The 25,157-nt window shown below is 48.1% G+C and overlaps 1 protein-coding gene across 3 annotated transcripts in view; it reads left to right on the top strand.

Annotated features, from left to right (window-relative positions):
• The window catches only part of nck1b (NCK adaptor protein 1b), a 124,036-nt gene that overhangs the window by 21,418 nt on the left and 77,461 nt on the right, over window positions 1–25,157 (top strand). The window contains exon 1 of one of the 3 annotated variants that reach the window (XM_042298651.1): window positions 22,334–22,344. The exons of the other annotated variants lie outside the window; for them this stretch is intronic. The gene's annotated coding sequence lies outside the window, so the exon portion shown is untranslated. Of the gene's footprint in view, window positions 1–22,333; window positions 22,345–25,157 lie in introns of those variants that run through there. 3 annotated transcript variants of the gene reach the window in all.

Below are 25,157 nucleotides of genomic sequence, written 5' to 3'. Positions count from 1 at the left end.
TTCTCCTTTCCACTTCCCAGTTCTCATTTCCTTTTCACTTCCCAGTTCTCATTTCCTTTCCACTTCCCAGTTCTCCTCTCCTTTCCACTTCCCAGTTCTCCTCTCCTTTCCACTTCCCAGTTCTCCTCTCCTTTCCACTTCCCAGTTCTCCTCTCCTTTCCACTTCCCAGTTCTCCTCTCCTTTCCACTTCCCAGTTCTCCTCTCCTTTCCACTTTCCAGTTCTCCTTTACACTTCCCAGTTCTCTCTCCTTTCCTTTCCACTTCCCAGTTCTTCTCCTTTCCACTTCCCAGTTCTCCTTTCCACTTCCCAGTTCTCCTCTCCTTTCCACTTCCCAGTTCTCCTCTCCTTTCCACTTTCCAGTTCTCCTTTTTACACTTCCCAGTTCTCCTTCCTTTCCACTTTCCAGTTCTCCTCTCCTTTCCAGTTCTTCTCCTTTTTCCAGTTCTCCTTTACCTTCCCAGTTCTCCTCTCCTTTCCACTTTCCAGTTCTCCCTTTCCACTTCCCAGTTCTCCTTTCCTTTCCACTTCCCAGTTCTCCTTTCCACTTCCCAGTTCTCCTTTCCACTCCAGTTCTCCTTTTCCACTTCCCAGTTCTCCTTTCCTTTCCACTTCCCAGTTCTCCTTTCCTTTCCACTTCCCAGTTCTCCTTTCCTTTCCACTTCCCAGTTCTCCTTTCCTTTCCACTTCCCAGTTCTCCTTTCCTTTCCACTTCCCAGTTCTCCTTTCCTTTCCAGTTCTCCTTTCCACTTCCCAGTTCTCCTTTCCTTTCCACTTCCCAGTTCTCCAGTTCTCCTTTCCACTTCCCAGTTCTCCCCTCCTTTCCACTTCCCAGTTCTCCTCTCCTTTCCACTTCCCAGTTCTCCTCTCCTTTCCACTTCCCAGTTCTCCTTTCCTTTCCACTTCCCAGTTCTCCTCTCCTTTCCACTTCCCAGTTCTCCTTTCCTTTCCACTTCCCAGTTCTCCTCTCCTTTCCACTTCCCAGTTCTCCTCTCCTTTCCACTTCCCAGTTCTCCTCTCCTTTCCTTTCCACTTCCCAGTCCTCCTTTCCACTTCCCAGTTCTCCTTTCCTTTACACTTCCCAGTTCTCCTCTCCTTTACACTTCCCAGTTCTCCTCTCCTTTACACTTCCCAGTTCTCCTCTCCTTTCCACTTCCCAGTTCTCCTCTCCTTTCCACCTCCCAGTTCTCCTCTCCTTTCCACCTCCCAGTTCTCCTCTCCTTTCCACTTTCCAGTTCTCCTTTCCACTTCTCAGTTCTCCTTTCCACATCCCAGTTCTCCTTTCCACTTCCCAGTTCTCCTTTCCTTTCCACTTCCCAGTTCTCCTTTCCTTTCCACTTCCCAGTTCTCCTTTCCTTTCCACTTCCCAGTTCTCCTCTCCTTTCCACTTCCCAGTTCTCCTCTCCTTTCCACTTCCCAGTTCTCCTCTCCTTTCCTTTCCACTTCCCAGTCCTCCTTTCCACTTCCCAGTTCTCCTTTCCTTTACACTTCCCAGTTCTCCTCTCCTTTCCACCTCCCAGTTCTCCTCTCCTTTCCACTTTCCAGTTCTCCTTTCCAGTTCTCCTTTTCCACTTTCCAGTTCTCCTTTCCACTTCTCAGTTCTCCTTTCCACTTCCCAGTTCTCCTTTCCACTTCCCAGTTCTCCTTTCCTTTCCACTTCCCAGTTCTCCTTTCCTTTCCACTTCCCAGTTCTCCTTTCCTTTCCACTTCCCAGTTCTCCTTTCCACTTCCCAGTTCTCCTTTCCACTTCCCAGTCCTCCTCTCCTTTCCACTTCCCAGTCCTCCTCTCCTTTCCATTTCCCAGTTCTCCTCTCCTTTCCATTTCCCAGTTCTCCTCTCCTTTCCATTTCCAGTTCTCCTCTCCTTTCCACTTCCCAGTTCTCCTCTCCTTTCCACTTCCCAGTTCTCCTCTCCTTTCCACTTTCCAGTTCTCCTTTACACTTCCCAGTTCTCCTCTCCTTTCCACTTTCCAGTTCTCCTTTACACTTCCCAGTTCTCCTTTCCTTTCCACTTCCCAGTTCTCCTTTCCACTTCCCAGTTCTCCTTTCCTTTCCACTTCCCAGTTCTCCTTTCCTTTCTCCTTTCCTTTCCACTTCCCAGTTCTCCTTTCCTTTCCACTTCCCAGTTCTCCTTTCCTTTCCACTTCCCAGTTCTCCTTTCCTTTCCACTTCCCAGTTCTCCTTTCCTTTCCACTTCCCAGTTCTCCTTTCCTTTCCACTTCCCAGTTCTCCTTTCCTTTCCACTTCCCAGTTCTCCTTTCCTTTCCACTTCCCAGTTCTCCTTTCCACTTCCCCAGTTCTCCCTCCTTTCCACTTCCCAGTTCTCCTCTCCTTTCCACTTCCCAGTTCTCCTCCTTTCCTTTCCAGTTCTCCTTTCCTTTCCACTTTCCCAGTTCTCCTCTCCTTTCCTTTCCACTTCCCAGTTCTCCTTTCCTTTCCACTTCCCAGTTCTCCTCTCCTTTCCACTTCCCAGTTCTCCTCTCCTTTCCACTTCCCAGTTCTCCTCTCCTTTCCTTTCCACTTCCCAGTCCTCCTTTCCACTTCCCAGTTCTCCTTTCCTTTACACTTCCCAGTTCTCCTCTCCTTTACACTTCCCAGTTCTCCTCTCCTTTCCACTTCCCAGTTCTCCTCTCCTTTCCACTTCCCAGTTCTCCTCTCCTTTCCACCTCCCAGTTCTCCTCTCCTTTCCACCTCCCAGTTCTCCTCTCCTTTCCACTTTCCAGTTCTCCTTTCCACTTCTCAGTTCTCCTTTCCACATCCCAGTTCTCCTCTCCTTTCCACTTCCCAGTTCTCCTCTCCTTTACACTTCCCAGTTCTCCTCTCCTTTACACTTCCCAGTTCTCCTTTCCTTTCCACTTCCCAGTTCTCCTTTCCTTTCCACTTCCCAGTTCTCCTTTCCTTACCACTTCCCAGTTCCCCTCTCCTTTCCTTTCCACTTCCCAGTCCTCCTTTCCACTTCCCAGTTCTCCTTTCCCACTTCCCAGTTCTCCTCTCCTTTCCACCTCCCAGTTCTCCTCTCCTTTCCACTTTCCAGTTCTCCTTTCCACTTTCCAGTTCTCCTTTCCACTTTCCAGTTCTCCTTTCCACTTCCCAGTTCTCCTTTCCACTTCTCAGTTCTCCTTTCCACTTCCCAGTTCTCCTTTCCACTTCCCAGTTCTCCTTTCCTTTCCACTTCCCAGTTCTCCTTTCCTTTCCACTTCCCAGTTCTCCTTTCCACTTCCCAGTTCTCCTTTCCACTTCCCAGTTCTCCTTTCCACTTCCCAGTTCTCCTTTCCACTTCCCAGTTCTCCCCTTTCCTTTCCACTTCCCAGTTCTCCTCTCCTTTCCACTTCCCAGTTCTCCTTTCCACTTCCCAGTTCTCCTTTCCTTTCCACTTCCCAGTTCTCCTTTCCACTTCCCAGTTCTCCTTTCCTTTCCACTTCCCAGTTCTCCTTTCCACTTCCCAGTTCTCCTTTCCACTTCCCAGTTCTCCTTTCCTTTCCACTTCCCAGTTCTCCTTTCCACTTCCCAGTTCTCCTCTCCTTTCCACTTCCCAGTTCTCCTCTCCTTTCCACTTTCCAGTTCTCCTTTCCACTTTCAGTTCTCCTTTCCACTTTCCAGTTCTCCTTTCCACTTCCCAGTTCTCCTTTCCTTTCCACTTCCCAGTTCTCCTTTCCTTTCCATTTCCCAGTTCTCCTTTCCTTTCCACTTCCCAGTTCTCCTTTCCACTTCCCAGTTCTCCCCTCCTTTCCACTTCCCAGTTCTCCTTTCCACTCCTTTCCTTTCCACTTCCCAGTTCTCCTTTCCTTTCCACTTCCCAGTTCTTTCCTTTCCACTTCCCAGTTCTCCCCTCCTTTCCACTTCCCAGTTCTCCTTTCTCCCAGTTCTTTCTTTCCACTTCCCAGTTCTCCTTTCCTTTCCACTTCCCAGTTCTCATTTCCTTTCCACTTCCCAGTTCTCCTCTCCTTTCCACTTCCCAGTTCTCCTCTCCTTTCCTTTCCACTTCCCAGTCCTCCTTTCCACTTCCCAGTTCTCCTTTCCTTTACACTTCCCAGTTCTCCTCTCCTTTCCACTTCCCAGTTCTCCTCTCCTTTCCACCTCCCAGTTCTCCTCTCCTTTCCACTTTCCAGTTCTCCTTTCCACTTCTCACTTCTCCTTTCCACTTCTCACTTCTCCTTTCCTTTACACTTCCCAGTTCTCCTCTCCTTTCCACTTCCCAGTTCTCCTTTCCACTTCCCAGTTCTCCTTTCCACTTCCCAGTTCTCCTTTCCACTTCCCAGTTCTCCTCTCCACTTCCCAGCCCTCCTTTCCCTCTCCAGTTCTTCCCAGTTCTCCTTTCCTCTCCACTTCCCAGTTCTCCTTTCCTTTCCAGTTCTCCACTCCTTTCCACCCTCCTTTCCTCTCCAGTTCTCCTTTCCCTTCCTTTCTCTCCACTTCCCACTCTCTTTCCTTTCCACTTCCCAGTTCTCCTCTCCACTTCCCTTTCCCTCCTCTCCTTTCCACTTCCCAGCCCTCCTCTCCTCTCCACTTCCCAGCCCTCCTCTCCTTTCCACTTCCCAGCCTGCCTCTCCTCTCCACTTCCCAGCCTGCCTCTCCTTTCCACTTCCCAGCCCTCCTCTCCTCTCCTCTCCACTTCCCAGTTCTCCCCTCCACTTCCCAGCCCTCCTCTCCTCTCCTCTCCACTTCCCAGCCCGACTCTCCTCTCCACTTCCCAGTTCTCATTTCCTTTTCACTTCCCAGTTCTCCTCTCCTTTCCACTTCCCAGTTCTCCTTTCCTTTCCACTTCACAGTTCTCCTTTCCTTTCCACTTCACAGTTCTCCTCTCCTTTCCACTTCACAGTTCTCCTCTCCTTTCCACTTCAGTTCTCCTCTCCTTTCCACTTCCCAGTTCTCCTTTCCACTTCCCAGTTCTCCTTTCCTTTCCACTTCCCAGTTCTCCTCTCCTTTCCACTCCACTTCCCAGTTCTCCTCTCCTTTCCACTTCCCAGTTCTCCTTTCCTTTCTTCCAGTTCTCCTTTCCACTTCCCAGTTCTCCTCTCCTTTCCACTTCCCAGTTCTCCTTTCCTTTCCACTTCCCAGTTCTCCTTTCCTTTCCACTTCCCAGTTCTCCTCTCCTTTCCACTTCCCAGTTCTCCTCTGCTTTCCAGTTCTCCTCTCCTTTCCACTTCCCAGTTCTCCTTTCCACTTCCCAGTTCTCCTCTCCTTTCCACTTCCCAGTTCTCCTCTCCTTTCCACTTCCCAGTTCTCCTTTCCTTTCCACTTCCCAGTTCTCCTTTCCTTTCCACTTCCCAGTTCTCCTTTCCTTTCCACTTCCCAGTTCTCCTTTCCTTTCCACTTCCCAGTTCTCCTTTCTCCTTTCCTTTCCACTTCCCAGTTCTCCTTTCCTTTCCACTTCCCAGTTCTCCTTTCCTTTCCACTTCCCAGTTCTCCTTTCCTTTCCACTTCCCAGTTCTCCTCTCCTTTCCACTTCCCAGTTCTCCTTTCCACTTCCCAGTTCTCCTCTCCTTTCCACTTCCCAGTTCTCCTCTCCTTTCCACTTCCCAGTTCCTTTCCACTTCCAGTTCTCCCTTTCCACTTCCCAGTTCTCCTTTCCTTTCCACTTTCCACCCAGTTCTCCTTTCCTTTCCACTTCTCCTTTTTCCTTTCCACTTCCCAGTTCTCCTTTCCTTTCCACTTCCCAGTTCTCTCCTCTCCTTTCCACTTCCCAGTTCTCCTTTCCTTTCCACTTCCCAGTTCTCCTTTCCTTTCCACTTCCCAGTTCTCCTTTCCTTTCCACTTCCCAGTTCTCCTTTCCTTTCCACTTCCCAGTTCTCCTCTCCTTTCCACTTCCCAGTTCTCCTCCTTTCCTTTCCAGTTCTCCTTTCCTTTCCACTTCCCAGTTCTCCTTTCCACTTCCCAGTTCTCCTCTCCTTTCCACTTCCCAGTTCTCCTCTCCTTTCCACTTCCCAGTTCTCTCCTTTCCACTTCCCAGTTCTTTCCTTTCCACTTCCCAGTTCTCCTTTCCTTTCCACTTCCCAGTTCTCCTTTCCTTTCCACTTCCCAGTTCTCCTTTCCTTTCCACTTCCCAGTTCTCCTTTCCTTTCCACTTCCCAGTTCTCCTTTCCTTTCCACTTCCCAGTTCTCCTTTCCTTTCCACTTCCCAGTTCTCCTTTCCTTTCCACTTCCCAGTTCCTTTCCACTTCCCAGTTCTCCCCTCCTTTCCACTTCCCAGTTCTCCCTCCTTTCCACTTCCCAGTTCTCCTCTCCTTTCCACTTCCCAGTTCTCCTCTCCTTTCCACTTCCCAGTTCTCCTTTCCTTTCCACTTCCCAGTTCTCCTTTCCTTTCCACTTCCCAGTTCTCCTTTCCTTTCCACTTCCCAGTTCTCCTTTCCTTTCCACTTCCCAGTTCTCCTTTCCACTTCAGTTCTCCTTTCCTTTCCACTTCCCAGTTCTCCCTTCCTTTCCACTTCCCAGTTCTCCTTTCCTTTCCACTTCCCAGTTCTCCTTTCCTTTCCACTTCCCAGTTCTCCTTTCCTTTCCACTTCCCAGTTCTCCTTTCCATTCCACTTCCCAGTTCTCCTTTCCTTTCCACTTCCCAGTTCTCCTTTCCTTTCCACTTCCCAGTTCTCCTTTCCTTTCCACTTCCCAGTTCTCCTCTCCTTTCCACTTCCCAGTTCTCCTTTCCACTTCCCAGTTCTCCTTTCCACTTCCCAGTTCTCCTCTCCTTTCCACTTCCCAGTTCTCCTTTCCACTTCCCAGTTCTCCTTTCCACTTCCCAGTTCTCCTTTCCACTTCTCAGTTCTCCAGTTCTCCTTTCCACTTCCCAGTTCTCCTTTCCACTTCCCAGTTCTCCTTTCCACTTCCCAGTTCTCCTTTCCACTTCCCAGTTCTCCTTTCCACTTCCCAGTTTCTCCTTTCCACTTCCCAGTTCTCCTTTCCACTTCCCAGTTCTCCTTTCCACTTCCCAGTTCTCCTTTCCTTTCCACTTCCCAGTTCTCCTTTCCTTTCCACTTCCCAGTTCTCCTCTCCTTTCCACTTCCCAGTCCTCCTTTCCACTTCCCAGTTCTCCTTTCCACTTCCCAGTTCTCCTCTCCTTTCCAGTTCTCTCCTTTCCACTTCCCAGTTCTCCTCTCCTTTCCCCAGTTCTCCTCTCCTTTCCAGTTCTCCTTTCCTTTCCAGTTCTCCTCTCCTTTCCACTTTCCAGTTCTCCTCTCCTTTCCACTTCCCAGTTCTCCTTTCCACTTCCCAGTTCTCCTTTCCTTTCCACTTCCCAGTCCTTTCCCTCTCCTTTCCACTTCCCAGTTCTCCTTTCCTTTCCACTTCCCAGTTCTCCTTTCCTACCACTTCCCAGTGCTCCTTTCCTTTCCACTTCCTAGTTCTCCTTTCCTTTCCACTTCCCAGTTCTCCTTTCCACTTCCCAGTTCTCATTTCCTTTTCACTTCCCAGTTCTCATTTCCTTTACACTTCCCAGTCCTCCTCTCCTTTCCACTTCCCAGTCCTCCTCTCCTTTCCACTTCCCAGTCCTCCTCTCCTTTCCATTTCCCAGTTCTCCTCTCCTTTCCATTTCCCAGTTCTCCTCTCCTTTCCACTTCCCAGTTCTCCTCTCCTTTCCACTTCCCAGTTCTCCTCTCCTTTCCACTTTCCAGTTCTCCTTTCCACTTTCCAGTTCTCCTTTCCTTTCCACTTCCCAGTTCTCCTTTCCACTTCCCAGTTCTCCTTTCCTTTCCACTTCCCAGTTCTCCTTTCCTTTCCACTTCCCAGTTCTCCTTTCCACTTCCCAGTTCTCCTTTCCACTTCCCAGTTCTCCTTTCCTTTCCACTTCCCAGTTCTCCTTTCCTTTCCACTTCCCAGTTCTCCTTTCCTTTCCACTTCCCAGTTCTCCTTTCCTTTCCACTTCCCAGTTCTCCTTTCCTTTCCACTTCCCAGTTCTCCTTTCCTTTCCACTTCCCAGTTCTCCTTTCCTTTCCACTTCCCAGTTCTCCTTTCCTTTCCACTTCCCAGTTCTCCTTTCCTTTCCACTTCCCAGTTCTCCACCTTTCCTTTCCACTTCCCAGTTCTCCTTTCCACTTCCCAGTTCTCCTTTCCTTTCCACTTCCCAGTTCTCCTTTCCTTTCCACTTCCCAGTTCTCCTTTCCTTTCCACTTCCCAGTTCTCCTTTCCTTTCCACTTCCCAGTTCTCCTCTCCTTTCCACTTCCCAGTTCTCCTTTCCTTTCCACTTCCCAGTTCCCAGTTCTCCTTTCCTTTCCACTTCCCAGTTCTCCTTTCCTTTCCACTTCCCAGTTCTCCTTTCCTTTCCACTTCCCAGTTCTCCTCTCCTTTCCACTTCCCAGTTCTCCCTCCTTTCCACTTCCCAGTTCTCCTCCTTTCCACTTCCCAGTTCTCCTTTCCACTTCCCACTTCCCAGTTCTCCTTTCCTTTCCACTTCCCAGTTCTCCTTTCCTTTCCACTTCCCAGTTCTCTCCTTTCCACTTCCCAGTTCTCCCCTCCTTTCCACTTCCCAGTTCTCCTCTCCTTTCCACTTCCCAGTTCTCCTTTCCTTTCCACTTCCCAGTTCTCCTCTCCTTTCCTTTCCAGTTCTCCTTCCCAGTTCTCCTTCTCCTTTCCACTTCCCAGTTCTCCTCTCCTTTCCACTTCCCAGTTCTCCTTTCCACTTCCCAGTTCTCTCCTTTCCACTTCCCAGTTCTCCTCTCCTTTCCACTTCCCAGTTCCTCCTTTCCACTTCCCAGTTCTCCTCTCCTTTCCACTTCCCAGTTCTCCTCTCCTTTCCACCTCCCAGTTCTCCTCTCCTTTCCACCTCCCAGTTCTCCTCTCCTTTCCACCTCCCAGTTCTCCTCTCCTTTCCACTTCTCAGTTCTCCTTTCCACATCCCAGTTCTCCTTTCCACTTCCCAGTTCTCCTTTCCTTTCCACTTCCCAGTTCTCCTTTCCTTTCCACTTCCCAGTTCTCCTTTCCACTTCCCAGTTCTCCTCTCCTTTCTCCCAGTTCTCTCCTTTCCACTTCCCAGTTCTTCTCCTTTCCACTTCCCAGTTCTCCCTCCTTTCCTTTCCAGTTCTCCTTTCCACTTCCCAGTTCTCCTCCTTTCCACTTCCCAGTTCTCCTTTCCTTTCCACTTCCCAGTTCTCCTCTCCTTTCCACTTCCCAGTTCTCCTTTCCTTTACACTTCCCAGTTCTCCTCTCCTTTACACTTCACAGTTCTCCTTTCCTTTACACTTCCCAGTTCTCCTTTCCTTTACACTTCCCAGTTCTCCTCTCCTTTACACTTCCCAGTTCTCCTCTCCTTTACACTTCACAGTTCTCCTCTCCTTTACACTTCCCAGTTCTCCTTTCCTTTCCACTTCCCAGTTCTCCTCTCCTTTCCACTTCCCAGTTCTCCTCTCCTTTCCACCTCCCAGTTCTCCTCTCCTTTCCACTTTCCAGTTTCTCCTTTCCACTTTCCAGTTCTTCTTTTCCACTTCCCAGTTCTTCTCCTTTCCACTTCCCAGTTCTCCTTTCCACTTCTTTCCACTTCCCAGTTCTCCTTTCCACTTCCAGTTCTCCTTTCCACTTCCCAGTTCTCCTTTCTTCCCAGTTCTCCTTTCCACTTCCCAGTTCTCCTTTCCTTTCCACTTCCCAGTTCTCCTTTCCTTTCCACTTCCCAGTTCTCCTTTCCTTTCCACTTCCCAGTTCTCCTTTCCTTTCCACTTCCCAGTTCTCCTTTCCACTTCCCAGTTCTCCTTTCCACTTCCCAGTTCTCCTTTCCTTTCCACTTCCCAGTTCTCCTTCCTTTCCACTTCCCAGTTCTCCTTTCCACTTCCCAGTTCTCCTCTCCTTTCCACTTCCCAGTTCTCCTTTCCTTTCCACTTCCCAGTTCTCCCTCTCCTTTCCACTTCCCAGTTCTCCTTTCCACTTCCCAGTTCTCCTTTCCTTTCCACTTCCCAGTTCTCCTTTCCACTTCCCAGTTCTCCTTTCCACTTCCCAGTTCTCCTTTCCTTTCCACTTCCCAGTTCTCCTCTCCTTTCCACTTCCCAGTTCTCCTTTCCACTTCCCAGTTCTCCTCTCCTTTCCACCTCCCAGTTCTCCTCTCCTTTCCACTTTCCAGTTCTCCTTTCCACTTTCCAGTTCTCCTTTCCACTTTCAGTTCTCCTTTCCACTTTCCAGTTCTCCTTTCCACTTCCCAGTTCTCCTTTCCTTTCCACTTCCCAGTTCTCCTTTCCTTTCCATTTCCCAGTTCTCCTTTCCACTTCCCAGTTCTCCTTTCCTTTCCACTTCCCAGTTCTCCTTTCCTTTCCACTTCCCAGTTTCCCACTTTCCATTTCCCAGTTCTCCTTTCCTTTCCAGTTCTCCTTTCCACTTCCCAGTTCTCCTTTCCACTTCCCAGTTCTCCTTTCCTTTCCACTTCCCAGTTCTCCTTTCCTTTCCACTTCCCAGTTCTCCTTTCCACTTCCCAGTTCTCCCTCCTTTCCACTTCCCAGTTCTCCTCTCCTTTCCTTTCCACTTCCCAGTTCTCCTTTCCTTTCCACTTCCCAGTTCTCCTTTCCACTTCCCAGTTCTCCCTCCTTTCCACTTCCCAGTTCTCCTCTCCTTTCCACTTCCCAGTTCTCCTTTCCTTTCCACTTCCCAGTTCTCATTTCCTTTCCACTTCCCAGTTCTCCTCTCCTTTCCACTTCCCAGTTCTCCTCTCCTTTCCTTTCCACTTCCCAGTCCTCCTTTCCACTTCCCAGTTCTCCTTTCCTTTACACTTCCCAGTTCTCCTCTCCTTTCCACTTCCCAGTTCTCCTCTCCTTTCCACCTCCCAGTTCTCCTCTCCTTTCCACTTTCCAGTTCTCCTTTCCTTTCCACTTCCCAGTTCTCCTTTCCTTTACACTTCCCAGTTCTCCTCTCCTTTCCACTTCCCAGTTCTCCTTTCCACTTCCCAGTTCTCCTTTCCACTTCCCAGTTCTCCTTTCCACTTCCCAGTTCTCCTTTCCACTTCCCAGTTCTCATTTCCACTTCCCAGTTCTCCTTTCCTTTCCACTTCCCAGTTCTCCTTTCCACTTCCCAGTTCTCCTTTCCTTTCCACTTCCCAGTTCTCCTTTCCTTTCCACTTCCCAGTTCTCCTTTCCTTTCCACTTCCCAGTTCTCCTTTCCACTTCCCAGTTCTCCTTTCCTTTCCACTTCCCAGTTCTCCTTTCCACTTCCCAGTTCTCCTTTCCACTTCCCAGTTCCCAGTTCTCATTTCCTTTCCACTTCCCAGTCCTCTTCTCCTTTCCTTTCCACTGCCCAGTTCTCATTTCCTTTCCACTTCCCAGTCCTCCTCTCCTTTCCACTTCCCAGTCCTCCTCTCCTTTCCTTTCCTTTCCACTTCCCAGTTCTCTTCTCCTTTCCACTTCCCAGTTCTCATCTCCTTTCCACTTCCCAGTTCTCTCCTTTCCACTTCCCAGTCCTCTTCTCCACTTCCCAGCTCTACTTTCCCTTTTCTCTCCAGAACCGTCCGGCAGTGTGCAGATGTTGACATTGTAGTGACGTGGCCTTATTTACTTAATGTGTCTCTCACTCACAAGCCCTGCCTCCTTCCCCACTCTGCACTGCACTGCCTAGAGGGTTACCAGGAGCAAGCTAACGAGCTCAGCTAGCTAGCATTAAGAACTGAAACAGTTTAAAAAACAGTCCCTACAAAGTGGCTAATCTCTATAATCTAATGGGCTATGTTTTGAAGATCATATAATATCATATCCCAAATAAGTTATTTAGTTTTGTTCCATTGTTTCATCTGTAGCTTCATGTTCTCTAAACTCCTTGTGCTAGTCTGTCTGAAAGCCTGGCTTTAGTTAGCTAGTGGGCTGCAGTTTCCACATCCACTGACCTCACCGAAAACGCTAACTGTGCACTTCTCTCTCTGGTAATCAGTGCTTCAAACCCCCTCTGGTCAAATTACAAACTTGGTCTATTAGGTAGTTCACATTTTAGGATTAAATTGAGCAATGGTGGAAAAAAGAATCTCACCACAATCTTGTCACTTCTCTTATGTGCCAGTCTCAATATTGCATAAACTGAGCTCCCTTTCACTTCCTCATGTCTAGTTCATCTCTCTGACTGGTTTTTACTATGGCTGCATGTGGACACATCTGAACACTCATTGATAACATATGTCTAGAAACTGACCAGCATTACACTACACCTGCAATAACATCTGCTAAATATGTTTATGTGACCAATAATATCGGATTTGTTTTCAAATCAGACAGACGTTATCAGATCAGCTGTACAGGCTTCAGACGGTTCCCAAGATGCTGGGTCGTAGAGCAAACGTTTTGATGAGTTGTTTATTATGCTAATTAGATTTCCTTGGGGGAGCTGACATGGACTCTAGGGGGTCTTAAGAGGTGATTAAATAAATGATATACTCACAGAAAGCTGTGTAATCAGAACAGTAGTAGCTGCTTTGAAAACTATCATTTTCCCTCAATAGAACTGTGAGCAACAGTCGCAGGTATCTCTCCTCTGTGCTGTGTGAGGAGACAGAGCGGCTCGCTCACACAGCAGCCCACTGACAGCGCCGGGCAGATACTTTCATAGCAGGAATCAACATAATGTGTTTACTGTTGACCAAATAATGGTTTTAATCTACAGGAACCGGTGTGTATTAAAATTACAGACATATGCAAAATACGCAGGGTAAGAGGAAGGCAATGTCAGTGTCAATCATTTTCAGTTTTTCGTCCCAGCTACACTTCATGGGTTTGGTGAAGGACAAGGTCTCCAAGGTGGTGAGAACAGGCTGCACCATGGGAGATATGGTTCTACATTATGAGAGTAGGCCTCAGCTGTTTCACTATTACTCAGTCAGGTAAGTCTAAACATATTTTCTCACCAGCAACACAGGAAGAGAAAGGGGTGAACATAGAAAATAGGCCTACAGTGTGTGTGTGTGCACGTGTATAGAGTAGGTGACTTTAACCTGATTTCTGTAAGGAAGCAAGGAGCATTCCCAACAGCAGAACAGGTGTGGTTCTGTGTGAGAGAAAAACATGTCCGCTTCCTTCTCTCTTTCACCCTTCTTACAATAATTTCCCTTGTGTGTAGCCTAGCTAACCTAACCTAGCCTAGCTAACCTAGCCTAGCTAACCTAGCCGAGCTAACCTAGCCAAGTGTAACGGATGTGAAACGGCTAGCTAGTTAGCGGTGGTGCGCGCTAAATAGCGTTTCAATCGGTGACGTCACTTGCTCTGAGACCTTGAAGTAGAGGTTCCCCTTGCTCTGCAAGGGCCATGGCTTTTGTGGAGCGATGGGTAACGATGCTTCGAGGGTGACTGTTGTTGATGTGTGCAGAGGGTCCCTGGTTCGCGCCCGGGTATGGCCGAGGGGACGGTCTAAAGTTATACTGTTACACTAGCTAACCTAGCCTAGCTAACCTAGCCTAGCTAACCTAGTCTAGTCTACATCTATATGGCATGGCATCATCTGCTTCCAAAGATGCTCCTGGGTAAATCCATTTGAATTCAATCACCTTTTGACAGCATCCCTTTTGATTTCCGTAGATGTTTGCCCATAGAAGAAGTGGCCAAAGTGTCTTTTTGGACCTTAAAGAGAGACATTTTACCCGTTTTGCATACCCCACCATATCATTATACATGTCTAGTGATGTCTTCGTCACTGGAAAAGATAAACGGTTGACTTTGATATCATTTAACAGCTTACAGACAGTGTTAAACTATTTTATGAACATTTTAAACCCTTAATCGTCAAATATCTAAACACAAACTCCAATTTTCATTTCATTTTGGCATATGTTATGCATGTATATATGCATATGTTGAAGCTTAGACCAAAATTCACATCTCAGGTTTTTGTGTTGTGCACTCTCTGTTGAGACACAACATGCTCTTGAATTCAGGGTCGGTGTTTCAATCATAGAAACAGAATTGATAGAATGAACCTATCCTTTCAGACCACTGCAATTTAGCTGGTACACATTGACATTTTAAATTGAATTGACATGTTTACTATTACAATGATGACCTCCGGTCCACCCACCGTAAAATAAAACTTAACTGGTCATGTGACCCGATTTCAGGAAACTAGGCATATGTTGCAAGTCACGAAATTACAGAAGAGCCGTTTGAATGTAAAAAATATATTTTTTATCAAAATGCATTTTTTTGGCAGAAATTGGTCCTCGAATGTGATCTTTCATGTACCTTAATATCAAACTTGTATGTCGTCTGTAAATATAATACAATTGTTACATTACGAGCCTAGTTGGTTTAGCCACAGAGAAAGGAAGCAACCTTCCCGCTAGCCATGATTGGTTGAGATAATGAGTGGGCTGGACATGCTGAGAGAGGAGTTTGGATTGGTTTGCGGTGTTGCATCTTGTGTTTAAAATGAGCTGCTCATAATGCCTAGATAATCCTTTCTACTGAATAAAAAAAAAAAGATATAACGTTAGCCATGGAGAACTGCAAATATGTTGCTACTGCTCTCAATAACATTGCTGCCCTGAATTTATCAGGTGGCTGGGAAATAGTTGGAGAAAGCAGACCTTTTGGTACATCTACATTTTAAAAAGTCTAATAAATCCATGTAATATAGCCTACACTTTCACATCCATTATTTATTTGAGACATGTCTAAAGAAATGTGATATGAAGAAAATGTAGTCTATTTCAGAAGAACAGAATAACATACTCTGAGTTGTACTCTGATACAAACGTTGGTCTATATGTTTTGATTTTTAATACATTCTAAGGCTGCATGATGTGACTACTGACTACTGATGATTTGAAAAAAGTCACATGAAAGGCAAGGCAGGCTGAACACACTTCATCAGTCTCTCTCATTCACAATTTGACATGCACTTGATAATGCCTCGGGTTTCCCGACGGCATCCCCTTCGTGTGGCTGTAATATCCCTTAAAAAAATCCATGTCCTTTGTGACCATTGAACCCTTGGGCCGAATATAATTATTATAATTCCCTTCTCCCGGCTCCGAAGCACCACTCACTCACATGGCTCTCTTAGATATCGCAATTCTTATTTGCCAATGCCCGTCACGTGATTGGGTCCTTTTCATAATAATCTCGGGTCCTTCTCACAGACTACAAATGAAGACGGACACATCAGGGATGCAGAAGATGCTAGAAGAACTGTCCATATCTACTTCTCGTCAGCCAACCAGATGAGTAGTAGATCTAACCAACAGCAGCCTATGTCAATCTACTATCCCCCATAGTACAAAGTTGACTTATTCTGTTGGTCAAATTGTCCTGCTGTTCTTGAAATATATATTCCAAACGTAGTCTGGGACAGTTGTGGGATGCGTTAGATCCCACATTAATATATCCACTAGCATAAAAAAAAAACTTGAAAGCAATGAGGTTGATGCGACAGATCAGAACTTTTAGCTTAAAATGTTGAACTATTAGGCTGTTTCTTCACGTATCTTCACAGCAATGCGCACATGGCAATAGGCTATAAACACGAATGTTTCCAAAATCCACTCAGAGGGAAAACACTGTTCTCAAGAGTGATGGCACATGCAATTATGCATGTAATGCTTTATCATAAAGGTGCATTGTTATGGTGAAAATTATCTTCCCCAGACGTGAAACTCAGGCGCAGCCTCAGCCCATGTCTGCCAGTTACAGCCCATGTCTGCCAGTTACACCACATGTCTGCCAGTTACAGCACATGTCTGCCAGTTACAGCACATGTCTGCCAGTTACAGCACATGTCTGCCAGTTACAGCCCATGTCTGCCAGTTACAGCACGTCTGCCAGTTACAGCCCATGTCTGCCAGTTACAGCCCATGTCTGCCAGTTACAGCACATGTCTGCCAGTTACAGCCCATGTCTGCCAGTTACAGCCCATGTCTGCCAGTTACAGCACATGTCTGCCAGTTACAGCGCATGTCTGCCAGTTACAGCGCATGTCTACAGTTACAGCGCATGTCTGCCAGTTACAGCGCATGTCTGCCAGTTACAGCGCATGTATGTCTGCCAGTTACAGCGCATGTCTGCCAGTTACAGCGCATGTCTGCCAGTTACAGCGCATGTCTGCCAGTTACAGCGCATGTCTGTCTGCCAGTTACACATGTCTGCAGTTGTCTGTCTGCCAGTTACAGCGCATGTCTGCCAGTTACAGCGCATGTCTGCCAGTTACAGCGCATGTCTGCCAGTTACAGCGCATGTCTGCCAGTTACAGCGCATGTCTGCCAGTTACAGCGCATGTCTGCCAGTTACAGCGCATGTCTGCCAGTTACAGCGCATGTCTGCCAGTTACAGCCCATGTCTGCCAGTTACAGCCCATGTCTGCCAGTTACAGCACATGTCTGCCAGTTAAAGCACATGTCTGCCAGTTACAGCACATGTCTGCCAGTTACAGCGCATGTCTGCTGCCATGTTACAGCCCATGTCTGCCAGTTACAGCACATGTCTGTCTGCCAGTTACAGCCCATGTCTGTCTGTCTGCCAGTTACAGCACATGTCTGCCAGTTACAGCACATGTCTGCCAGTTACAGCGCATGTCTGTCTGCCAGTTACAGCGCATGTCTGTCTGCCAGTTACAGCGCATGTCTGTCTGCCAGTTACAGCGCATGTCTGCCAGTTACAGCGCATGTCTGTCTGCCAGTTACAGCGCATGTCTGTCTGCCAGTTACAGCGCATGTCAGTTACAGCGCATGTCTGCCAGTTACAGCACATGTCTGTCTGCCAGTTACAGCACATGTCTGTCTGCCAGTTACAGCACATGTCTGTCTGCCAGTTACAGCACATGTCTGTCAGCCAGTTACAGCACATGTCTGTCTGCCAGTTACAGCACATGTCTGTCTGTCCAGTTACAGCACATGTCTGTCTGCCAGTTATAGCACATGTCTGTACAGCCTGTCTGCCAGTTACAGCACATGTCTGTCTGCCAGTTACAGCACATGTCTGTCTGCCAGTTACAGCACATGTCTGCCAGTTACAGCACATGTCTGTCTGCCAGTTACAGCCCATGTCTGTCTGCCAGTTACAGCACATGTCTGCCTGCCAGTTACAGCACATGTCTGTCAGCCATGTCTTACAGCACATGTCTGTCTGCCAGTTACAGCACATGTCTGTCTGCCAGTTACAGCACATGTCTGTCTGCCAGTTACAGCACATGTCTGTCTGCCAGTTACAGCCCATGGCTGTCTGCCAGTTACAGCACATGTCTGTCTGCCAGTTACAGCCCATGGCTGCCTGCCAGTTACAGCGCATGGCTGCCATGTCCAGTTACAGCCCATGTCTGTCTGCCAGTTACAGCCCATGTCTGTCTGCCAGTTACAGCGCATGTCTGCCTGCCAGTTACAGCGCATGTCTGCCTGCCAGTTACAGCGCATGTCTGCCTGCCAGTTACAGCGCATGTCTGTCGGCCATCCCTAATCACTATTCAGCCCAGTTCTAAATCAGATATTAGGAGTAGCGCCTGCCAGTTACAGCACATGCCGTCCCATTCAGGTATTAGGTCTGTCTGCGCAGTTACAGCACGGCCCATTCAGGTATTCTGCCAGTTACAGTAGCGCCGACAGCACATGTCTGCCCATTCAGGTATTAGGAGTGTCTGTCTGCCAGTTACAGCGCTGCCAGTTACAGCCCATTCAGGTATTAGCCCATGGCTGCCTGCCAGTTACAGCGCCTGCCAGTTACAGCCCATGGCTGCCGGCCCATTCAGGTATTACAGCGCATGTCTGTCTGCCAGTTACAGCGCCTGTCTGCCAGTTACCCATTCAGGTATTAGGAGCATGTCTGTCTGCCAGTTACAGCGCATGTCTGCCCATTCAGGTATTAGGAGTGCCAGTTACAGCGCATGACCAGTTACAGCGCCCATTCAGGTATACAGCGCATGTCTGAGTTACAGCGCATGACCGGCCCATTCAGGTATTATGTCTGAGTTACAGCGCCAGTTACAGCCATGTCTGCCCATTCAGGTATTAGCGAGTTACAGCGCCGATCCCTAATCCTATTCGCCCATTCAGGTATTAGGAGTAGCGCCGGCCGTCCCATTCAGGTATTAGGAGTAGCGCCGACCGGCCCATTCAGGTATTAGGAGTAGCGCCGACCGGCCCATTCAGGTATTAGGAGTAGCGCCGACCGGCCCATTCAGGTATTAGGAGTAGCGCCGACCGGCCCATTCAGGTATTAGGAGTAGCGCCGACCGGCCCATTCAGGTATTAGGAGTAGCGCCGACCGGCCCATTCAGGTATTAGGAGTAGCGCCGACCGGCCCATTCAGGTATTAGGAGTAGCGCCGACCGCCCATTCAGGTATTAGGAGTAGCGCCGACCGGCCCATTCAGGTATTAGGAGTAGCGCCGACCGGCCCATTCAGGTATTAGGAGTAGCGCCGACCGGCCCATTCAGGACAATGGAACAGCCTTTTTTTCTTATTCTGACACTGAGATGGAATTTCTTCGCTTGGATCAAATCCAGTGGCCTCCGGGCTTCAAGCCTTGTTAAGGACGATACATCACATTTAACTTGTCTGGCACGTTGAGGAGGAGACAAACGTCATCTTGACTGTGTCTGAACTCTGAAGTTGAACTTCTGACACTGTGTCAAAGGGGTGTTGTGTCATTCTCCCCCCCCTCCTCCCCCCCGTCCTCTCCCATGTCCCCACTTCCTGTCTCACAGCTGGCCCGGGCGCCAATTTTCCCATGACCCATTGTCACTCCGCTGCTGTTTTTGTAAAAATATATACATATTAAGTCACATGAACACGGTCGCAGATGTGGCTGCAGTGCACAGTGAAACAGCTGACTATTGGTGCCTATTCAGCAGTCTGATGGTCTGGGGGTAGAAACAGCTGACTATTGGTGTCTATTCAGCAGTCTGATGGTCTGGGGGTAGAAACAGCTGACTATTGGTGCCTATTCAGCAGTCTGTCTGATGGTAGAAACAGCTGACTATTGGTGCCTATTCAGCAGTCTGTCTGGGGGTAGAAACAGCTGACTATTGGTGCCTATTCAGCAGTCTGTCTGGGGGTAGAAACAGCTGACTAGTGGTGTCTATTCAGCAGCCTGATGGTAGAAACAGCTGACTAGTGGTGTCTATTCAGCAGCCTGATTGTCTGGGGGTAGAAACAGCTGACTAGTGGTGTCTATTTAGCAGCCTGATGGTAGAAACAGCTGACTATTGGTGCCTATTCAGCAGTCTGTCTGGGGGTAGAAACAGCTGACTATTGGTGTCTATTCAGCAGTGTGTCTGGGGTAGAAACAGCTGACTAGTGGTGTCTATTCAGCAGCCTGATGGTAGAAACAGCTGACTAGTGGTGTCTATTCAGCAGCCTGATTGTCTGGGGGTAGAAACAGCTGACTAGTGGTGTCTATTCAGCAGCCTGATGGTAGAAACAGCTGACTAGTGGTGTCTATTCAGCAGCCTGATGGTCTGGGGTAGAAACAGCTGACTAGTGGTGTCTATTCAGCAGCCTGAATGTAGAAACAGCTGACTAGTGGTGTCTATTCAGCAGCCTGTCTGGTAGAAACAGCTGACTAGTGGTGTCTATTTCAGCAGCCTGATGGTAGAAACAGCTGACTAGTGGTGTCTATTCAGCAGCCTGATGGTAGAAACAGCTGACTATTGGTGTCTATTCAGCAGCCTGATGGTAGAAACAGCTGACTAGTGGTGTCTATTCAGCAGCCTGATGGTAGAAACAGCTGACTAGTGGTGTCTATTCAGCAGCCTGATGGTCTGGGGGTAGAAACAGCTGACTAGTGGTGTCTATTTAGCAGCCTGATGGTAGAAACAGCTGACTATTGGTGCCTATTCAGCAGTCTGTCTGGGGGTAGAAACAGCTGACTATTGGTGTCTATTCAGCAGTCTGTCTGGGGGTAGAAACAGCTGACTAGTGGTGTCTATTCAGCAGCCTGATGGTAGAAACAGCTGACTAGTGGTGTCTATTCAGCAGCCTGATTGTCTGGGGGTAGAAACAGCTGACTAGTGGTGTCTATTCAGCAGCCTGATGGTAGAAACAGCTGACTAGTGGTGTCTATTCAGCAGCCTGATTGTCTGGGGGTAGAAACAGCTGACTAGTGGTGTCTATTCAGCAGCCTGATGGTAGAAACAGCTGACTAGTGGTGTCTATTCAGCAGCCTGATGGTCTGGGGGTAGAAACAGCTGACTAGTGGTGTCTATTTAGCAGCCTGAATGTAGAAACAGCTGACTAGTGGTGTCTATTCAGCAGCCTGATGGTAGAAACAGCTGACTAGTGGTGTCTATTTAGCAGCCTGATGGTAGAAACAGCTGACTAGTGGTGTCTATTCAGCAGCCTGATGGTAGAAACAGCTGACTATTGGTGTCTATTCAGCAGCCTGATGGTAGAAACAGCTGACTATTGGTGTCTATTCAGCAGCCTGATGGTAGAAACAGCTGACTATTGGTGTCTATTCAGCAGTCTGATGGTCTGGGGTAGGAACAGCTGACTATTGGTGTCTATTCAGCAGTCTGATGGTCTGGGGGTAGAAACAGCTGACTATTGGTGTCTATTCAGCAGTCTGATGGTCTGGGGGTAGAAACAGCTGACTATTGGTGTCTATTCAGCAGTCTGATGGTCTGGGGGTAGAAACAGCTGACTATTTGTGTCTATTCAGCAGTCTGATGGTCTGGGGGTAGAAACAGCTGACTAGTGGTGTCTATTCAGCAGCCTGATGGTCTGGGGGTAGAAACAGCTGACTAGTGGTGTCTATTCAGCAGCCTGATGGTAGAAACAGCTGACTAGTGGTGTCTATTCAGCAGCCTGATGGTAGAAACAGCTGACTAGTGGTGTCTATTCAGCAGTCTGATGGTAGAAACAGCTGACTAGTGGTGTCTATTCAGCAGCCTGATTAGAAACAGCTGACTAGTGGTGTCTATTCAGCAGCCTGATGATCTGGGGGTAGAAACAGCTGAATAGTGGTGTCTATTCAGCAGCCTGATGGTAGAAACAGCTGACTAGTGGTGTCTATTCAGCAGTCTGATGGTAGAAACAGCTGACTAGTGGTGTCTATTCAGCAGCCTGATGGTAGAAACAGCTGACTTGTGGTGTCTATTCAGCAGCCTGATGGTCTGGAGCTCTGTCAGAGTGACCATTGGGTTCTAGGTCACCTCCCTGACCAAGGCCCTTCTCTCCCGATTGTTCAGTTTGGCTGGGCGGCCAGCTCTAAGAAGAGTCTTGGTGGTTACAAACTTATTCTATTTAAGAATTATGTAGGCCATTGTTTTCTTGGGGACCTTCTACAGACAATTCCTTCAACCTCATAGCTTGGTTTTTGCTCTGACATGCACTGTCAACTGTAGGACCTCATATAGACAGGTGTGTGCCTTTCCAAATCATGTCCAATCAATTGAATTTACCACAGGTGGACTCCAAGTTGTAGAAACATCTCAAGGATGATCAATGGAAACAGGATGCACCTAAGATCAATTTCCAGTCCCATAGCAAAGGGTCTGAACACTGATGTAAATAAGTTATTTCTGTTTCATATTTTGTATAAATTTGCAACCATTTCTAAAAACGTGTTTTAGAATAAGGCTGTAACGAAACAATGTAGAGTAAGTCAACGGGTCTGAATACTTTCTTAAGGCCCTGTGTCAGCCAAATAACACCTTGGTAAAATGACTAGTTCAATTATTTTACTGATGCAGCATCGTGGCTGTAAATAAATAACCTGAAGCATGGGCTTGCCTATCCACATTTACTCTATTGGGCTAATCGTTAGCCAGATCACAAATGTGATCTTGTAACTAGTTAGCATCCTATTGATGAATTTTAGAAGCACAAGCATTTCGCTACACTCGCAATAACATCTGCTAACCATGTGTATGTGAGAAATAAAATGTGATTTGATTTTATGTAGGCATACCTGTTACGATAACCTGGGTTAACACGCCACCTGGGTTAACACGCCACCTGGGTTAACACGCCACCTGGGTTAACACGCCACCTGGGGTAACACGCCACCTGGGGTAACATCTGTACTTCTCACAGAAACCACTTCATGTCACCACTATCCCCCTGGTTGCCACTACTCTTGCTCAACAACAACAAAAACATCTAAATTTAAGTCACTCACAAGAACATTTAGGGAGGAAGGGGTTCTACCTCAAGTTACCCTACAATTGACCCGTGCTACATTTAGCAGCGCTCTTCCCTATGCACTCACAGCAAATGGCTGAGTTCCGGTAAAATGGTAGAAATAAAGTAGGAATGGAAAAGCTGGATCCTCCTGTTTTTAACAAAGGCCATTTAAACTGCTTTCCCCCCATTAAGACTGGTGGTGACTGCTTGTCAGAATGTTTTCTTCCCTATGGCTCTGGCAACCTGAACGAGGAATAGTTCTCTCTCATAGAATGTTTTCTTCCCTATGGCTCTGGCAACCTGAACGTGCCCGGGAGGAATAGTTCTCTGTCATAGAATGTACAACAACCAGCTGACCAGGTAAATAGATAAACCAGACAGCCCCATAGAATGTACAACAACCAGCCGACCAGGTAAATAGATAAACCAGACAGCCCTATAGAATGTACAACAACCAGCCGACCAGGTAAATAGATAAACCAGACAGCCCCATAGAATGTACAACAACCAGCCGACCAGGTAAATAGATAAACCAGACAGCCCCATAGAATGATCGTTTTTCTATTCATTACTGGTTTAGTCTGCAGAGGAAGTTTACATGTGGACTGTTCTAGCATCTTCAAACTGCACAGAAATATTTTGTTCATGTTCCGTATTCTTTTGCTGTGGCGCAGCACCACAGCTAAATTACTACAGCAGAAACACTGGGTCACACCCACTTGTATCTCTGCCTAGTCTTCTCTAAACTGGTCTTTCACTGCCCTGCACTGTCCATTCTTGGTTCAGACACTCCGTTTGTGTACAGTGTGTTTGTGTACAGTGTGTGTGTGAGTGTGTGTACAGTGTGTTTGTGTCAGTGTGTTTGTGTCAGTGTGTTTGTGTCAGTGTGTGTAGTATGTGTGTGTAGTGTATGTGTGTACAGTGTGTGTGTACAGTGTGAGTGTGTGTGTACAGTGTACAGTGTGTGTACAGTGTGTGCTGTGAGGAAGGGCAGCAGTGGTGCTGGAGGATGCCTTGCTCAGAGCTCACAGAGCAGCACATTCCATCAGGCTGGAGACCTGTAATTTTAGCAGGCAGTCCAAGGGATTAGGTTACTCTGCTCTACTCTGCCCCTCTCTCTGTCTGTCTCTGTCTGTCTCTCTGTTCTACTCTGCCCCTCTCTCTGTCAGTCTCTGTCAGTCTCTCTGTTCTACTCTGCCCCTCTCTCTGTCTGTCTCTGTCTGTCTCTGTCTCTCTGGTTCTCTGTCTCTGTCTGTCTCTCTGTTTCTCTGTTTCTCTGTTTCTCTGTCTCTCTGTCTCTGTTTCTCTGTCTCTCTGTCTGTCTGTCTCTCTGTCTGTCTGTCTGTCTCTCTGTCTGTCTCTCTGTCTGTCTCTCTGTCTGTCTCTCTGTCTGTCTCTCTGTTTGTCTCTCTGGCCTACATACCCTGGCCTACGTACATTGACCCTGGCGTACGTACCCTGGCCTACGTACCCTGGCCTACGTACCATGGCCTACATCTCCTGACCCTGGCCTACGTACTCTGACCTACGTACCCTGACCATGGCCTCTGACCCTGACCTACGTACCCTGACCCTGACCTACGTACCCTGACCCTGGCCTACGTACCCTGACCCTGGCCTATGTACCCTGGTCTACGTACCCTGACCTACGTACCCTACGTACCCTGGCCTACGTACCCTACGTACCCTGGCCTACGTACCCTGGCCTACGTACCCTACGTACCCTGGCCTACGTGCCCTACGTACCCTGGCCTACGTACCCTACGTACCCTGACCTACGTGCCCTACGTGCCCTGGCCCTACGTACCCCCTACGTACCCTGGCCTACGTACCCTACGTACCCTGGCCTACGTACCCTGGCATACGTACCCTGGCCTACGTACCCTGGCCTACGTACGCTTGATTACCTACATTGAATGAACTTCCGGCGCCGACAGAGATGGCCGCCTCGCTTCGCGTTCCTAGTAGTGTTTTGTTTTTTTACGTGTTTTTTCTTACATTAGTACCCCAGGTCATCTTAGGTTTCATTACATACAGTCGAGAAGAACTACTGAATATAAGATCAGCGTCAACTCACCATCAGTACGACCAAGAATATGTTTTTCGCGACGCGGATCCTGTGTTCTGCCTTTCAACCGGGACAACGGAATGGATCCTATGCGGCGACCCAAAAACCGACTCTGAAAAAGAGGGAAACGAGGCGGTCTTCTGGTCAGACTCCGGAGACGGGCACATCGTGCACCACTCCCTAGCATTCTTCTCGCCAATGTCCAGTCTCTTGACAACAAGGTTGATGAAATCCGAGCAAGGGTAGCATTCCAGAGGGACATCAGAGACTGTAACGTTCTTTGCTTCACGGAAACATGGCTCACTGGAGAGACGCTATCCGAGGCGTTGCAGCCAGCGGGTTTCTCCACGCATCGCGCCGACAGAAACAAACATCTTTCTGGTAAGAAGAGGGGCGGGGCGTATGCCTTATGGCTAACGAGACATGGTGTGATGAAAGAAACATACAGGAACTCAAATCCTTCTGTTCACCTGATTTAGAATTCCTCACAATCAAATGTAGACCGCATTATCTACCAAGAGAATTCTCTCCGATTATAATCACAGCCGTATATATCCCCCCAAGCAGACACATCGATGGCTCTGAACGAACTTTATTTGACTCTTTGCAAACTGGAATCCATTTATCCGGAGGCTGCATTCATTGTAGCTGGGGATTTTAACAAGGCTAATCTGAAAACAAGACTCCCTAAATTTTATCAGCATATCGATTGCGCAACCAGGGGTGGAAAAACCTTGGATCATTGTTACTCTAACTTCCGCGACGCATATAAGGCCCTGCCCCGCCCTCCTTTCGGAAAAGCTGACCACGACTCCATTTTGTTGATCCCTGCCTACAGACAGAAACTAAAACAAGAAGCTCCCACGCTGAGGTCTGTCCAACGCTGGTCCGACCAAGCTGACTCCACACTCCAAGACTGCTTCCATCACGTGGACTGGGAGATGTTTCGTATTGCGTCAGGTAACAATATTGACGAATACGCTGATTCGGTGTGCGAGTTCATTAGAACGTGCGTTGAAGATGTCGTTCCCATAGCAACGATTAAAACATTCCCTAACCAGAAACCGTGGATTGACGGCAGCATTCGCGTGAAACTGAAAGCGCG

This window comes from Oncorhynchus tshawytscha, linkage group LG16 (assembly GCF_018296145.1).
Source record: "Oncorhynchus tshawytscha isolate Ot180627B linkage group LG16, Otsh_v2.0, whole genome shotgun sequence".
NCBI classification, from domain to species: Eukaryota; Metazoa; Chordata; class Actinopteri; order Salmoniformes; family Salmonidae; genus Oncorhynchus; species Oncorhynchus tshawytscha.
Note: the sequence above shows the minus strand (reverse complement) of the source record. Positions and strands in the feature narration are given on the sequence as shown.